Here is a 12,248-nt window from a genome sequence, read left to right as displayed (position 1 = left end):
AACGTACACAGGGAAGCAGTGCTCGGGATGATTCTCAGTCAAATGTAGGAGGTCTCTGAAATATTTTAGTGGTAATTGAAAGTTTGGGCTTTTGGTTACACGTGTGGGACGTGTGTGTTACAGCAAAGCAGGAAGACTTGAAATTGTTTGTCAAGGCTGGAGATTGCAATTGTCAAATCTTGTGAGACTACGCCCCATGAGTTGAGTTGCCATGAGGAAGTAGTGTTTGTGTTTTTAGTTTGTTTGCTTTCTGGGGGGGGTGGGAGTGGGTTGAGGGGGAGGAGCTGTTCTGTGTGAAGCATTCCATGGTTATTTGGGGTTCCTGACATTTATTTGAAATTGTTGGTAGCTAATGATTACTCATTTTTGTTCGTTCTTTATCTCTTACTCCAGATTATCATAAGAAAAAAACTTGTGGTTTGCTGCTTTTTGTGAGCTGCAATATATTCTATCAGAATACAGATCTCTCCTTCTGTGGTGGCATTCTTTGTCCTAGTTGTCTGTCCTGTGATAGCAAAAGGAATGCCATCCCAGTCTCCTTTGTTTCACATGAATTCCAAACAAAAAGATTGCCATCGTTGAATAGGTTGAAATTTCTTTTTGTTTACTTCATGATTGTTCCTGTTCATGAGAATGTTTATAGAGTTGTTGAGAAGGAAAAAAATTGATGTATACTTGCTTTTTCTTTATTTCCAAATGAGCTGCTGCAGTCTTTCAGGTGTGAAACATTAGCTGGAAATGCATGGAAACAAAAGCATTAATACTTTTTAAATAAAAATAGAAAAGTCTCAGTGAACATCTAACTCCTTTATGTTATCTCTAATGTCACAAAGGCTCCTTATCCCTAGCTTAAAGAAGGGCCCTGTGGAATAGCCTTTCACAGCTGGATACATACCACAGAATCACAGAATGGCCAGAGTTGGAAGGGATCTCAAGTATCATGAATCTCCAAACCCTTGCCGCATGCAGGGCCACCAACTTCCGCATTTAATAATAAACCAGGCTGCCCAGGGCCCCATCCAATCTGGCCTTGAACACCTCCAGGGACGGGGCATCCACAACCCTTTAGGTACTGAAAGGCTGCAATGAGGTCACCCCGCAGCCTTCTTTTCTCCAGGCTGAACAAGCCCAGCTCCCTCAGCCTGTCTTTGTAGGGGAGGTGCTCCAGTCCCCTGATCATCTTCATGGCCCTCCTCTGGACCCTCTCCAGCAGCTCCCTGTCTTTCATATGTTGCACTCTGCAGACAGCTGTGCCATGTTGGATGTATGTGCGCATGCAGTGAATGTATTGGGCACATTGGGAAGTGCTGGATTTTTGAAGTGGACAACATGACTTTTGTGCAAGGTCAGCCTAGCAGGTGCTGGTGGCTATGATAGGGGCCAGAGTTTCCTAAAGAGATGAGAGGCAGGACTCCTGTAGTGAGTTGTCCTGATAAGCTGCATTTTTGTCTGACTTCTTAATATTGACCAGTTCCTGAATAGGGTTTTGATTTATTTACAATGAAAACTGAGAATATAGTGGTGGGAGAAAATGGAGAAGAGTGGTTTTTGTGAAAGCAGTATTCCAAGTAAGAAAATAGAAGGAATGTGAAACAGCAAGAACTACGTAGCCCTTAATATCCATCATTCACTACAACCATCAACAATATAATGGAATCTCCCTGACAGGACACTGAAATCTTCATCTGTATGGAAGGTGCCCTTGTCCCGGTTTCTAAAAAGGTCAGGATCATATATGCTTTACCACATAGTTTTCCAACACTGCCATGTAAAGTAATCAGGACAACAAAAAATAATATCCTAAAGCTTTTTTCCATACACTAAAAACTAGATTCATGGATGTTTCAGTATCTATTGGCTCAGAGCCCTGCTATATCAGAATTTTCTTTTAGAGGTTTATTGTCATTCAAATCAGGAGGTTTTTATCCAGCTGCTTGCTTTTGATAGTACTACTATTATTTTTCTTAATTGTGTGAGGGATGTGGAAAAAAGAACGACTCAAACTAGTCAATTAACCTCATATTGTGTTATCTGGGAGTCTTTTTCCTTATGCACTGAGTAATACTGTAACTATGAGTGCTTGCTAAGCAGGAAAAGAAAATAGGGAAAAGCCTTACCGTTTGAGACATTGATATTGAGAGAAAGAGACTGGTAAATACTTTAGTAACGCAAAAGATTTCCTTTTCTGCTTCTGGCAGAAACATCTCATTTCCCCTTAAATAAGTGCCCTTAAATAAACCATCAAATTAATCTGTGACTCTGCTTCCCCTCCCTGAATCTCTTATTTCTCTGGATTATAAACTCTTTGGGATTGTGGTTGTTGCAAGCTGTGTGTGCATGGATTGTAGCCCAGAGCAACAAATACAGAGCACAGCTGGAGCGTATCAAGAGCTGTGCAGGTAACAATATCACGTATACTCAGTGCACTGACAACTAATAGTGATGGTGATACGAATGCCAGCTCAGTAACTGAGCTTGGCTGACTTCACAGAAATGCTTAACATCTAAAGAATAACTACTACTAGCTGCAGCTGTCCAAGCCTGTACTGTAGTCCGTGAACATTTTATGACAGACTCTGAAACATTAAGAATTCCAATGTTTAGTTTTCCTTCACTATTTCAGAAGGGCTGGAGACCATTTCCTAGTACAGACTTGAGAAGCAGCCATGCAGAAGAGGCAAGCGGTCGTGACTGCCTATTAATAATGCTTCTCTACCTCTCATTAGGTGTATAGAAGTCAAATGTTCCGTCGAGGACTGAATAGATTTTGCTGTTTGTATGAGTGCAACAGAAGTTGAAGTGGTTTCCTTTGTTTTCTCTCACAGATTTAGTCAGGTTTGTTGTCTGTTTGTTACAAATTGTTTTAGTTTATTTTTGTAGGGTGCAAGAAGTGTTTGGGGACAGGCTTCAGAATTGAAGGCAATTTTGTTTTTATTGCTGAAATTGATTTTGAGTGGCATTAGCTTTCTTCCTTTTTATAATAACTCTAATGAAAACCATGCTCTACTGGACAATGTATTTATATAACTTTGGGGTTGGGTTCTTTTTTTATTTCTGGCACAGAAAATTTCACCATCAAAAGGAAAAATCTTGCACATGCAGTTGTTTTGTGTGATAGCGATTATCAGTCTTGACATTCACTTATGTTCTGCTTCTGTTACTTCAAGTCTGCAAAGCCAAATCTTGCTTGGGCTAAAGCAGATTGATTATCATATACGTATGAATTAGGATAGGATAATGGTCTTGGAGGGTGCTCTTGTGACTCTCCATTATTCACGTGTTAGTTTATCTGGATTGCAGATAAACCATGTCATGTATCAAGATACTTCTGAGATGGCTCTGTACAGACTCAGGCTAGGATACTCTAAGTTTTATGAATTATGGTTATATTGATTTCCAACATTCCAAAAATAATATTGTGCTTGGGATTTTTCTTTTTCAGTTCTTTCAGCCTCACTATTCATTGTGATAATTAAAATATTACCGTGGCAGGTTTTGAAATTCATGTGAGATTATTTTTGTTGAGTTTCAGTACATAAAATATGTCTCTTCAGGTAATCCATACACAGTGTGACCCTAAATGTGTTTTGAAATGGCGTGTGCAGGGTCTCTATAGCAGCCTTTTCTTATTAGAGGATTACAGGTTAGTCTGTAGCTGTTAATCTAACTGATTTGGCAGTTTATTTGAACTGAAAGTTACCAATATGTTCTGAAAAGAAGAAAAATGTTTTGCACAACCACAGTCACCTTCAACACTTAAACTTGTTCTCATCCTGTAGTTCAGTGACCAGGAAAATGCCTTCTTCTGACTTTAGAAAAGCCCTGAGAAAATATTTGCTCTGCATCTGAGTCTCAACATGCTGTGCTTAGAAAACAAGACTCCTGGAACAGGAAGTAATCGCATCACATTTTTTCTGCTCTAGCCAGGCATGAAATGTAGACATCTGTATTGCCTTTGAGATAAACATAATCATTAGATTTGTGAGTTTTTCTGACGGTGATATAGTAGAGCACTTTTTCAGACTGGTATTGCAGATTACTGAGGTACTACGGACTATTTCTAAGGACTTCACAGAAGTGAACTAAGTGGAGAAAAAAGTAACACTACTAGCAGCAAGTTTGAATTAACTATACAAGTGTCATCCCCTCTGTGGTAACATTTTTAGGAGCTTGCATTGGGAGAGACAGAAAATTTTCTGGCCATCTGCAAGAATTTTTCTTAGAACACAGGAGTAAAAACCCTTTTCCTTCCAAACATAGCTTGTACTTAAATATTTTCTTAGCTTATCTTACCTCTGTAACATTATTACTAACAGCAGCTGTTGCACCATTTTTGTTTTTTAATTCAGAGGAAAGTTGCCTCTGTGGTATTCATGGTCCAGAAACATGGCAGATTGTTTTCATCCGGTATCATAATCTACACTTATTAGACCATGACTAATTCCTCTAACTTAATTAATTCAAGATTTTTCCATAGAGAACATAATAGTACAGAAAAGTCTCGTGTGCCTTTACCATTTATGGAACCTTGCAAGTATATAAGTTTAAAACAAAAACAAAGAAAAACCTCTGTCAGAGAAATAATTCCCCTGCCAGTTCACAAGTTTACCAAACAAACTGGGAATGTTAGGAGGAGGGATAAGTAAGGGCAATTTCAGTACTCATTAAACAATAGCCTAGAAAAATCTTAAACTATTTTCCCATACCTATAGGAGATCTCATAGCAAAATAACTTGTAGATTTTTTTTTTTGTACTTCAGCTGTATTCAGTGAAATTGGGAATTGTATACAATGAGATATAAATAACTCTTCTTCCACTCCTAGATTTCTTTTGTTGTAGGAACAAAGACCATATTTGTACTGAAACAGCACACATCAGGTGGCAAAGGATATTAGGAAGAGGAAACTAGGCCTATTAACTACAGAACAGTGCTCTCTCTCAGTTTCCAGCTCTGAGGTGTTCTCTCAAGTCTCTCACTGTCAAGCTTACTAGCAGTGTGTGGTATGAAGCATTGCCTGTAGGAGCAGAAGATGCAGTTATGGAGCACATAAGTCAACCAGGCATGTGCAAGTTCAAGCAATGAAAAAGGGGTGTATTGAAGGGTGCCAAGGGATTTGGTAGAATTCATCGTAAGGGCTGCTGTCTGTCATCTTGGAGCAGTCATGATGCTCAGTGAACAATCCTGAGCGCTTGAAAAAGGCAAGCATTTGGAACATATCCAGCACAGGCAAATAAAGAGGATCCAAAAGCAAACCAGCTGATATAACACTCTCTTCATTATATGGGAAATTGAGGAACAACATCTGCCAGAAGATCACATGAAGGAAAAGGTGGCAGTGGGAACATCTAGCCATGTTTCAGATACCTCTGAAGACAGAGATTCCACAGTCTCTCTGGACAACTCTTCTGTAAAATCGCCCTTGTTACGGATAATCTTTTCCTTTAATTAGCTTTAATGTATTCATCTGCAAATGTGGGCATGGTGCTGCTTGTCCTTCTGCCAAGGAACATCCCCAAGAAGACTCAGGCTTCCCCTCTTCTACACCTTCCCAGTAGACAGCTGTAGCCTTCTTTCCTTAATGCAAACCCTCCTGTCCACCATTGGATGCTATGTACACTATCTTGAATACCCGGAGTGGGGTCCACACTACATAGATCAGGATCTTTCCTGTACTGGGGAGACAAGGGGATGGAGGAGTCCAGATTTAGTTACAAAAGTGCCAAATAAGAAAGGAAAGCTTTTACTGATCTGCACTTATTATTATTGCTATTCATTGTCCTGTCTTGGGAAGATCTCCTAATGAAGCATCTGAATGGACCTTAACGCTGATCTCCAGCACTTCCTGGCAGACCTGAAGTCTTCTGCGTCTCCAAAGCAGCAGCACTCTTCTACTTCTTTGACTAATCTGCTGTTGTTCCTTGTGCACCATCATGGAGGGTCTATCTTCATCTGCCAGCACTTGCAGTGTATTCTTCTTTAGTCTGAGAGACCCTCACATCCAGAACCCAAGGCCTATGCGGGCCCACTGAGGGAGCCTCTTGCACCACAGTGCAGCAGCCAAAAGGAAGCCAAGTCTACCTTTGCCAGATTTCTTGGGAATAAATGCAGAAAAGAGAAGACATCTCCAGAGGGCGCAGAGATGGGAGAGGAGGCTCTCCTGCAGACAAACATGCTGGATGTCAATGGATGGCCTCTCAGCTAATTTGCTGATTTGTGGAGGCTGTGTAGGTGGCATGGTGCTGGGCACCTGGACCTTTGATGTTGCTGTGACTGCACTACAGGGAGCCCTTGCAAGATGGTGTTGTTCTGGATCAACCGGGCTAAAGGTGGATCCACTTCCATTGGTTCTTCATCATGAGATGGATCCACCTCCATGTGTTCCACAACAGTGGGCACTATGCAGGCCATTGTACAGGCACTCTTCTACTACTTTGCAGGCCCCTTCTGCCTCAGTGGTTCTGAGAACCAGTTCTCTTTTCGCATATACAGGTGTGCAGCAGTTGCTCCAGGTCTTCTTCGTTCCAACCATGGCTGGTGATTGCCAGAGGTCTGGAAGCTCAGTGAGTGGTGGGCCAGACACAGGGGTGTTTTTTAGGGCCCAGAACAAAGGCTGGGTAACTACTCTGGCATAGGAGACCTCTGTGATGGCCACTGTGGTGATGAATGCAGTGTTGAATGGCTTGGAAAATGCCCTTTGTGGAAGAGGAACGTGGTCAGAAAGGTTGAGGGCCCTTTACTTAGGATGGATCCTCTGTGCTGTTTGACTTGTAAAGAAAAAGGCTGTCTACTGAGCACAAGGACTGCCCTCCACCTCTTTCTCTACCCTTTTTTTCCATCTCCCTCCTCATCCCATATCTGGGGTTCCTGTGCCTCAAGATAGTAGGAAAATTATTTGTAGAGGTTCAGAGCAATCCACCACTGCCCACCACCTCCCCTCTCTTCCCCCTCCACTGTCATGGCTCCTCGTCAAGTGGTGTAGCTCCCTGTACTCAACAGGACCTGAGGGGGGACAAAGCTTCCACATGTCCCACAGGAGAGAAAGGAAGGCATGGCCGGCCTGCACAAAGTTTCCCAGTTGTCAGTAAAGGCACTGATTATGGTCAAGTGCTGTATGAGCCCTTCCTTACTGTCCCCAACACCTACCCCTGCCCTAGGAGTATGCAAGTGCCATGTCTTGTATCCTGAGCCCCCAGGGAGAAAAGGAGAAGACCCAGCCTCCCCTAGGCTGTGTTGCTGGCTATACAGAGAGTCTGTTGGGAGGCAACTGGAGTCCTTGCAGCCTGGAAACATGGGGTGTTAGAGAAAGATCAGTATGAGCTGCCCCTTGATCTCTTCTTTAAATTCAAGAATGAATCACACCACTTTTCCGGTATGTCAGCTCCTCATTTGCAGGAAAAGCTCTCCTGTCTGGTTGGAAGAATCATTAGCAGCTTCAGGCTTCTCTTTCGGGGCCTTCTCTTCTCTATCATGCACCACCATTTGTTGCTTTTTCTCTTACAGCCTCAGGGCTTTTTCTACAGAGCTGTTCCTCAGTCAATCCCAGTGTTGCATGCACACCCACTGTGAGCACTTGCTGCTGTAATTATGTTTTGATCTCATAGAATCCTCATTAAAATAATTTCTTTAGCCGCTTGAGGTCCCTGACTGTAAAAGTGTACACTGCCTGCTTAGCAGCTCTGTGATTTGGATTCATCAATAGCCCTATTGAGGTGCATTCAGCCACATCACGTCAATTACTAGTAAATATATTAAGCTTTGTTGACCATACTGTTCGTTAAATCTTGTATTCAAAAAGTTCAAAAAGTTGTACTTCAGCAATTTATTTGAAAACTGTTTTGCTCTGTCTACATTTTCAATTTCAACATAACTTTCTAGGATGGATCAGAGAAGTTCATATGGATTTATAAAGAACAGTCTTTTCATTGAAAAGAAAGAGCTTGAAACTCTTGGGAGCAGGCAATATTTCTAACTAACGTGCTTGAGTAGTCCCTGGTTCTCTGTGCAACTTCAGTTCTGGTCCGTTTCTGTCACTACTACAATATTTAAAAGGTGACCTTGAGAAGAAAAAACAGTTAATTCTCTTCTGTTAGTTTTTATGCTAATAACGTATAGACAAAGCCCAAAACTGTGGTTAATTGGGTAGGGTTTTCATTGGACTTTTTTTTTCCCCTTTTTTTTCCCCCCCTGTTTTTTGTTGTTTTAGGGAGGCGGATGATTCCTTCCTCCTGTATGTTAGGATTTTACCTGCTCTGCTTTAGAAAGCCACATGGCTAATGGCAGACAAATAGATTTTAGGGGCCTCGGAAATTAGATGGCAGAAAGATGTGGGAAGGGTAATTAAATTCTGATTTAAAAGTTGCCAGTTTTTATATAGAATGCCTTCTTTTCTGAAGTTGAGCATTTAACACTGCTTTGGATTCTTCTCCACTGCTATTCCTTCAATAATTGCTTGGGAAAGCATTTAAGCAATACTTTTACACAGCAAATAAGACTTCCAATGAGAATGAGCTTTCTGCTTCTGAAAGTTAAGTATATAGATAAGGAAAAGCAGTCTATTTAAGATGTTCTTCATGCATTTTAATCTAGCAAAGCAAGCTAGCCAAAAAAAAAAAAAAAAAGGGTCAAACCCAATTTTTTTCCTTTACAGGTCACCTTTGAGGGCTGTATAGATCAAGACCAGGACTTTTCATTCTTTTATGAAGCAAGTGGGGAGCCAGTGGAATTTGGAAAGCACAGGTGTGTGATGGGTTTGTGTCAACTTGTGGTATCCCCCCTTCTAGTCACCGTTTAGCAGTCATTGTGGTCCTCATGCAGACTGCTTCAGTAACTACAGATTATCTGCTATATCTTGACACAAATACATCTTTGCCTTCCTGTATGACAACCAGATTTTGAGAAACAATATTGATTGCTACCACTGAAGAAGTGTGAAGGTATTTTTCATCTTCAGATAGATGAAGTGTGTGATTAACAGGATAATGTGCTAAGTCCGTGCTTCCACTTTTTTAATAGACAGTGTTTTGTTTGTTTGTTTTAAACAGGGTTTTTAAAATTTTTGTTTTGTTTTAATGTGAAACCGGATGGTATTTATCTTTCATTTCTGTGGTTGCCTGACAGAAATTTCACATCCTTTCTTGAAAATTCAACCTGTTAATCCCCACCAGTGACTGCTGTTTTACATTAATTAATGCAACAGGAAACATTATTCATTTGACAATAGGAAAAACAAACAAACAAAAAAGAATTATACTGAGATTAACTAGGAATAAAAGGAGGCTAATCCAGCAATTGAAGTTCTAGTTTACCCATCAAAATGAAGAGTCACAGAATCTTGTTTGCCTGCAGCCTGACAGGCTTTTGTTTTTGTGGCTGTTTTCCTTTACTGTGGGCAAAGTAGCTTAGAAGCTATCTTTCTGTTGTAAAACAGTCTTAAACCTACTAAACTTTTTCCTTTTCCTTGTTCTGCACTGATGCTTTTGAGTTTAGTCTGGATATGTATCATTGTACTGTTGAAATGTACACTGTGACATCCAAAGTTATGACTCTTTGGGTTTGCATCCTGAAATAATGTGCAGTTCTTTAGCCAGAGCAGTTGCTTAGGCAGAGGCATAGTCATTAGGTTCTGAGAGAATAGAAGTTCCCTCCATTTTCATTCACTTCCTACTTGACCCTTTTCACTTCCAGGTTCAGAAGTCAACAAGCAGCAGGTAATCAAGTTCAAACTTTTTTGGCTGTAGCTAGAATGCCACACGATCTTCAACTGAGTGTTTGGAGGTTTTCTTCTGGTTCATTAAGAAGTGTTCTTGAGAACACTTGCTAAACCTTGGAAGGTATTCAAGACCAGAACTCTCAACTGTAATGTTTGTCGCCTCACAGGACAATATTTGGTTTTGTCAACACGCATACTGTGTTCTGCTTACAACTATCTGGGCAGTTTATGTGGAAGGGAGTAATAGGATGACACTACTTGAGCTTACAGGACACTTGGAAAGCTGACATGATTTCCAGTGTGAAGAAATTCTCTGTATCTGAAACATTGGAATTTGGTCTGGTTTTGACAAAAGTAGCACAAAATATTTGACTTAAATTGGCATTAGTTCACAAATCTGCATGAGTGCTGCTGGATCTAGGAACTCTAGGCCACAAGTACTACCAGTCCATGTCCAACCACTATATTTTTACTTTGAGACCTGTGTGGTGGCCCTTTCACAATGGTGTGCCATTTGGGATGGGGATAAGTCTTTCTTCGGGAGATCAGCTTAATGTGTGTTGTGTTTTATCTCCTGGATAAGCTGTCTCGCTGCTTGGGTATGGAGAATAGCCTCCTAGCTAAGTTACATCTTGTTTAAGGGTGTGAATGAGTAATTTCTGAAGTCTTGTTAGTTATTTTTCAGCCTTTAAAGTATTTACATTTATGATTCAGAAGGTGTTGTTATTTGAGTTTTAGTATACTTAGAGCACCACATTGCAATATCGGGACTGTCATATTAACTGATATTTCATTGGAAATTATGAAGAGGCATCAGAGGATTTTTGTCTGTAGGATAGATGTTTTTTTGTATTTGTTTTATTAATGTTGAAGATAAGGCTTTTTTCTAATGGAATCGGGATATACTAGCTTTGTGACTAATTCATCTGTAGCCAAAAAGAATAGTGTGGTGGGACAATTTTGCAGTTAGGTATTTGAAACATAAGAATTTACTCTACCCTGGAGGTGTGAAAGACTTCTACAATTTTACTTTTTTTTTTAACATTAATCATTTTTCCTTATCAGAAATCTGAAATTTCATGAAACTTATGTGAACTGCTGTAGTTTCTGGTAATTCTTCATAAGAGAGTAAAGTAGAGACAAAATAAATTCCTTGCAACCTTACAGAATATCTAGTCATTTCTCAGACTGCAAGGACTTTCAATTTTCTTTGGCAGCTTCACTTACGAAGGTTTAGCAGGTCTCATGTATATAAAAGCATCTTTAGAATAATTCTTCCATTTCTATTTCTCTCTCTCTCTCTCTCTCTCTTTTTCTTTTTTTTTTTTTTCTTAACATTTATTTAACTTAGAGGTCATAAACTGGCAAACTTTTGAGCTATACTCATCCACTTTGCTAAATGGATTTTTGCCTTGGCTTTAGGACATAATAAATACATACCAACACTGTCATCACAGAATCATAAAATCCTTAGAGATGGAAGGGACCTTTAAAGGTCATCTGATCCTGCAATGAACGGGGACATCACAGCTAGATGAGGTAGCCCAAGACCTGATCCAGCCTCACACTGAAAGTCTCCAGGGATGGGGCATCAACCACATCTCTGGGCAAACTGTGCCAGTGCCTCACCGCCCTCACTGTTGTCATGGTTCTATGTTTTTTTGGTTTTGTTTTTTGCTTTTTGGGTTTCAGTATTCCACATCAAAACATCATGTAGTGTACGGGGCATTAAAGTGTCACTGCCCCAATTCCAAGTTCCCATCCTTGTACATTACAGCAGTCACGGGATCTGGCCCTTCCGGGTCGGGGGGGGGGGGGGGGCCGCTCTCCTGCTGCCTGGCAGTGGGTGCTGGAGGTGCTTTCCTGGTCGTTCCAAGCTTTTCAGGTTTGAATCGGTCCCGAGAACTCTCTCTCTCTCATCTTGTCTGATTTATTAATTTCAATTTCAATTAAATTGTATATATTGTGTTATCTTGTATTCCAATATTATAGTAAAATAAGTTTTCCTCCATAGATTGTTGCCACTGCTCTTTTCCTCCCTTCCTTCCTTCCCATTTTTTGTGGGATTGGGGTGGGGGGGGGGAGAGCAGAGGCCTGTCGCCCCTGTCACGGGCATAGATTGATCTGGTCAACTCTGTGACAACTGTAAAAGACTTTTCCTTACATCCAACCTAAATGTACCCTCTGAGCTTGAAGCTGTCTCTGCTTGTTCTGTCACCACAGACCCTGCTAAAGAGTCCGTCCTCTTGTTCCCTCTAGCTCTCCTTATTTATTATTTAGATTATCCAATAAATAGGTAGGTATTTAGCTGTAGGAGAGTGATACAATGAGACAGTAAGTAGTTGCTCAGATTCTCCTTTCCCTGAAAGTGCAAGTGCTTTTATAGGGAGAAAGGAAGGTGGTTTTGTTTTTACTTTTTTTTTTTTTTTCTGCCAAAATTTTCTTCATTGGTGTCTACTTTACTATTTTGAAATAAATTCTCCTTATGGCAGGAGAATGTAGGTGGTATTGCTTCAGCTCAAACTGTAGCTTTAGGA

At 40.6% G+C, this 12,248-nt stretch overlaps 1 protein-coding gene across 4 annotated transcripts in view; it reads left to right on the top strand.

Moving 5' to 3' along the window:
- EPB41L4B (erythrocyte membrane protein band 4.1 like 4B) overlaps positions 1-12,248 on the top strand; it is a 164,814-nt gene that overhangs the window by 54,172 nt on the left and 98,394 nt on the right. The gene's annotated exons all lie outside the window — the stretch shown is intronic.

Source organism: Tympanuchus pallidicinctus, unplaced genomic scaffold (assembly GCF_026119805.1).
Source record: "Tympanuchus pallidicinctus isolate F22 unplaced genomic scaffold, pur_lepc_1.0 scaffold5, whole genome shotgun sequence".
Lineage (NCBI taxonomy): Eukaryota > Metazoa > Chordata > Aves > Galliformes > Phasianidae > Tympanuchus > Tympanuchus pallidicinctus.
The sequence above is the reverse complement of the archived record's forward strand: the minus strand, read 5'-3'. Positions and strand labels throughout refer to the sequence as shown.